The 6,000-nt window shown below is 37.1% G+C and overlaps 1 protein-coding gene across 3 annotated transcripts in view; it reads left to right on the forward strand.

The window, feature by feature from the left end:
- LOC147012116 (growth factor receptor-bound protein 2-like) overlaps positions 1 to 6,000 on the forward strand; it is a 90,900-nt gene that overhangs the window by 13,042 nt on the left and 71,858 nt on the right. The window lies entirely within an intron of this gene.

A 6,000-nucleotide genomic window follows, 5' to 3' on the forward strand; every position in this document is an offset into this window, starting at 1 on the left:
ACGTGTTGTATTTTCGTATTTTTTCCTCGATGTGTATGTGCAATTGCTGCTTCTTGAAAGGAGGCGGAATTAACAATTAATTCCGCTCTACTAATGCGCTCCATTTGCTGCCATGATTGTTTCAACGCAAGCCTGTCGTGTCCATCTGCACTATATCTTATATTCACGTGATATATTGTTGTTCCTATACATTCAGCCATTAACACTTTCACTGTGCAAATCTCACAAATACTTGTGAGCGGTTTGTTCCTGAGCGAAGTGGAGCAGTGCTGAGACCATCTTTCTGGGTACGTGGTGCTGAGAGAGCCTTTATGGGTGTGTGGAGCTCAGCGCCCCCGCATCTCATGCTTTTGGAATATATCTCGGATGTCAACTTACTGAGCACAGCTTGGAGCTCATTCCAACCTGATGCTCTTCAATTCTGAGAATTGCATTGATGTATGCATGCATGTATGTATGTACATATACATATATATATACATATATATATATATATATATGTACATACATATGTATGTATATTAAACATACACAGTATATACACACCAGCAAAAGCAGCCACCATGGGACGTGAAAAATCTAAGTTAATCTATCAATTAAAATTATTTTTAAAAGCTAAATTGTGCTGCACTCTTGGCTTCACTCAGAACCAAAACTCTGACGTAGTTGTACCATCCACTACAAAGTGGTGGTGAAACATCGGGTGGCGGAATTTGGATTTTCTAAAAAGAGGGCAAAATATTGCTATTTTAAATAGTGTCTTAATCCATGAAGGTCTGTGGTAAATCCACTTTAATCCAGATATTCATGTTGATTTTAAAGATTACTGAAAGGGAAAATAAAGTGACTGACTATATTGCATCAAGAATGGTGAGAAGAAATACAACATAACCAAACAGCAGATTTTCAAATGCAGCATGGGAAGTGGCCACAGTAAACAGGACACAGACAAACACACAGACCATTGAGACACATTTTGCTGATGTTATTTCGACACCACAACAGGGGTTCAAACCCAAGACCTTAGGGTCTTAAGCCAGCCACCTCAACCATGAAACCAACACCAGGCTTATGTACATAATCGAGTCCACTGAGTATTAAATTTAATGACGCATGGTATGACTGAAGGAGCGAATGGCCCCTTCATGACAGGACTCGGTCCCACGTGTTTGGTTGTAGTGTTGTTTGAATAAACTTGCACGTTTACTTCTGTTAGGGTTAGCTGTTAGGGTTAGGGTTTATTAGGGTTAGGGTTTGTTAGGCTTAGGATTAGCTGTTAGGGTTAGGGTTAGCCTAACAGCGTTATGAAGCCTCAAAGCTTCGAGTGAGAAAAAACTCGTATCTCCAACCCATCATGCAAAGCAGAAACAACATGGCAGAGGGTCGCTTGACGTTTGAACAACGCAAAGTAATTTTGAAACTTCATTGGAAATTTGAAAATGTGTGTGAAGTGCAAAGACAGTTGAGATGTGAATTTGCAATGGAACCTCAATCATGAATAACATTTATAATAACTAGTGATAAAATTGAGACGTATGGTCCTGTGAAAGATGTGTGCAAGCAACGATCTTGGAGACCCCACTCATCAACAGGTGGGGAAAATTCTGCTATAGTGTTACAGTAATTCACACAATCACCACAAAAATCTGTAAGGCGATGTTCTCGTGAGACTGGCATCAGCAGGGCAATTTTTAACTCGTGTACTTAAACTTGTTAGGTGGCCCAAAGCATAAACAACATGCTTGGGAGCCTCGGTATGCATTTGTCTGTGCTGCTGCTGATGATTCGCCAACTCGCGATGAAACCGGTCTGGTGGCTGAGGAGGTGTGTATCATTTGGATTCTCATGTGAGTACTATTTATGAATGTCTTTAAAGCTGTAGAGGAACACTGCGAAGGGTTTGAAACAGCAAAGAGCCTACCTTGGGTAGCCTTTCATGGTTGTTTTATGCAGCTTCTTTGTGAGAAGAGCATGGGAGGAGTCGATTTATTTCTATAATCCCAGCCACCTCAGTTTAATTGATTAGGGGACAGCTAATTGGTTATTCCCTCCATTCACAGGTGAAAGATGTGAATAGGTCTTTGTTTTTTCATGTACAGCATATATATATATATATATATATATATATATATATATATATATATATATATATATATATATATATATATATATATTAGCCTGGTGTTGGCGCAGTGGTTAGGGCAGCAGCTTGGGACCCAAAAAGTCCTGAGTTCAAGCCCCATTGGGCCACTGAATATATATATATATATATATATATATATATATATATATATATATATATATATATACATACTGCATATGTGTGTATGTATGTATGTATACACATATGTATGTATGTGTATATATGTATATACCAAGTCGTATAACACCAGGGGGTTGACTCAGCCTGTCAACCTTCCGAGGTCGGCAAAATGAGTACCAGTGTACTGGGCCGGTGTATACCCCGGTTAAAATAGGTGTACCAGATCCCTGTGTCGTAAGAGGCAACCAGGGTTGCGTCAGGAAGGGCATCTGGTGTAAAACATGTGCCAAATCACAATGCGGATCATATGGATGATCCGCTGTGGCGACCCCTAACGGGAGCAGCCGAAAGAAGAAGAAGATATATATATATATATATATATATATATATATATATATATATATATATACATATATATACATATATACATATACATACATATATATATATATACATATATACATATATATATACATATATACATATATATATATATATATATATATATATATATATATATACACATATATACATATATATATATATATATACATATATATACATATATATATATATATATATATATATGTATATATATACATATATATATATATATATATATATATATATATATATATATATATAACATACATACACATACATATATATTGAATATCTATTCACGTCGTCATGGTGGAATTCAATTTTAATGTACCTCTAATTGGTGTGACATACACCTCACAGATGGCATTAGTCACAAAGACAAAAGTAAAACGATACCCATCATGCAAAGCATAAACAACATGGCAGAGGGTCGCTTGACGTTTGAACAACGCAAAGTAATTTTGAAACTTCATTGGAAATTCGAAAATGTGTGTGAAGTGCAAAGACAGTTGAGATGTGAATTTGCAACGGAACCTCCATCAAGAATAACATTTATAATAACTAGTGATAAAATTGAGACGTATGGTCCTGTGAAAGATATGTGCAAGCAACAATCTTGGAGACCCCACTCATCAACAGCTGGGGAAAATTCTGCTATAGTGTTACAGTAATTCACACAATCACCACAAAAATCTGGAAGGCGATGTTCTCGTGAGACTGGCATCAGCAGGGCAAGTGTACACCGGATTCTCAAAACAGCAAAGTGGAAATCGTATGTGCCAAGAGTGTTACATGAAATGATTGAAGACTATCTGGATCGTAGAGCTGAGTTTTGTGAAAGGTTTCAAGGCAAGATGGACGAGGATGCACGGTTTGGGGACATGATTGTTTGGTCAGATGAGGAAACATTCAAGCTCAGTGGGACAGTGAACCGATATAATTGCGTGCATTGGTCCTCTGAAAAATCCGAACATTCATGTAGAGAAGGCATCTATCTCAGTAGATACGTTGGTGAATGCTTGTCATTCAGTTGTTCGCTGCTGTCACCACTGCCTCGAAGCTTACTGTGGTCAATTTGAACATCTATGTGAGCTCACCATGTGCCACAAATTATTGCTTCTGCACACACCAAATATCAACCATTTCTGTGTAAAATGAAGTTTTTCTTTCTTAAAATGTGCAAAGATCTTTTTCAGACTATATACCTCGTATATCTGTGCAGTGTCTGTTTTGTGTTGTGTTGTTCTGCGTTGTAACTCAATTGCTCCCTCAAACGTTTGCGAAATTATACTAAACTTCCGATCTGCACCGACACCCTTCCTTGTGTACATACTGAGTATTTTTTCTGAAATTTATTGGAAATATATTTTTGATGATATTTATTTTTTGAAAAAATATAACTTTAAACTTACATCTTCAACTTCAATTGCTTATAAAAAATAGAATATCATGAACATTACAAATGAATGTTTGAATTCTGCTTGGAGTAAATCTTGACAACACGGCAACTCGTGTACTTATTCTCAGTTAAAACAAGCCTGTCTCTATCGTGACATGTGGAGAGTTGTTTTGAATTGCACATCAGGAGTTGTTTTGAATTATGTGGAGGTAAGGTGTTCTTAATAACATGGTGGTGAGGTGTTTTTAACAATGTGGTGGGTTGTGGTGGAGAAGTGTTTTTAATAACGAGGCAGTGTGGTGTTTTTAATAACGTGGTGGTGAGGTGTTTTCAATACGTGGCAGTTATGTGGTGGTGAGGTGTTTTGAAAAACGTGATGAGGTGTTTTTAATAATGTGGCGGTGTGCTGTTCAATAATGTGGCAGTGAGTTCTTTTTAATAATGTAGCGGTGAGGTGTTTTTAATAACGTAGTGGTGAGGTGTTTTTAATAACGTGGCGGTGAGTTGTTTTTAATAACGTGGTGGTGAGGTGTTTTTAATAATGTGGTGGTGAGGTGTTTTTAATAATGTGGAGGTGTGCTGTGTTCAATAATGTGGCGGTGAGTTGTTTTTAATAACGTGGAGGTGAGGTGTTTTTAATAACGTGGCGGTGAGTTGTTTTTAATAACGTGGTGGTGAGTTGTTTTTAATAACGTGGTGGTGAGGTGTTTTTAATAATGTGGAGGTGTGCTGTGTTCAATAATGTGGCGGTGAGTTGTTTTTAATAACGTGGCGGTGAGGTGTTTTTAATAATGTGGCGGAGAGGTGTTTTTAATAACGAGACGGTGTGGTGTTTTGAAAAACATTGTGATGAGGTGTTTTTCATAAAGTGGTGGTGTGCTGTGTTTAATAACGTGGCGGTAAGTTGTTTTTAATAATGTAGTGTTGAGGTCTTTTTAATAACGTAGCGGTGATGTGTTTTTAATAACATGGCGGTGAGTTGTTTTTAATAACGTGGTGGTGAGGTTTTTAATAATGTGGTAGTGAGTTGTTTTTAATAACGTGGTGGTGAGTTGTTTTTCATAATGTTGCGGAGAGGTGTTTTTAATAACCTGGTGGTGAGGGTTTTGAAAAACGTGGCGATGAGGTGTCTTTAATAATGTGGCGGTGAGTTATTTTTAATAATGTTGCGTTGAGGTGTTTTTAATAACGTAACGGTGAGATGTTTTTAATAATGTGATGGTGAGTTGTTTTTAATAATGAAGCGTTGAGGGGTTTTAATAACGTAGCGGTGAGGTGTTTTTAATAATGTGGAGGTGAGGTGTTTTTAATAACGTGGCGGAGAATTGTTTTTAATAACGTGGCGGTTATGTGGTGGTGAAGTGTTTTTAATAATGAGGGGGCGTGGTGTTTTTAATAACGTGGTGGTGAGTTGTTTTTCATAATGTTGCGGAGAGGTGTTTTTAATAACCTGGTGGTGAGGTGTTTTTAATAATGTGGTGGTGAGTTGTTTTTAATAAAGTGGTGGTGAGTTGTTTTTCATAATGTTGTGGAGAGGTGTTTTTAATAACCTGGTGGTGAGATGTTTTGAAAAACGTGGTGATGAGGTGTTTTTAATAAAGTGGCGGTGTGCTGTGTTTAATAACGTGGCAGTAAGTTGTTTTTAATAATGTGGTGTTGAGGTGTTTTTAATAACGTAGCGGTGAGTTGTTTTTAATAACGTGGTGGTGAGTTGTTTTTAATAACATGGTGGTGAGGTGTTTTTAATAATGTGGTGGTGAGGTGTTTTTAATAATGTGGTGGTGAGTTGTTTTTAATAATGTGGCGGTGAGGTGTTTTTAATAACGTGGAGGTGAGTTGTTTTTAATAATGTGGAGGTGAGGTGTTTTTCATAACATGGTGGTGAGGTGTTTTTAATAACATGGTGGTGAGGTGTTTTTAATATCATGGAGGTGAGTTGTTTTTAATAACGTGG

Source organism: Eptatretus burgeri, chromosome 15 (genome assembly GCF_056783735.1).
Source record: "Eptatretus burgeri isolate ZD-2024b chromosome 15, Ebu_testis_v1, whole genome shotgun sequence".
Classification (NCBI taxonomy): Eukaryota; Metazoa; Chordata; class Myxini; order Myxiniformes; family Myxinidae; genus Eptatretus; species Eptatretus burgeri.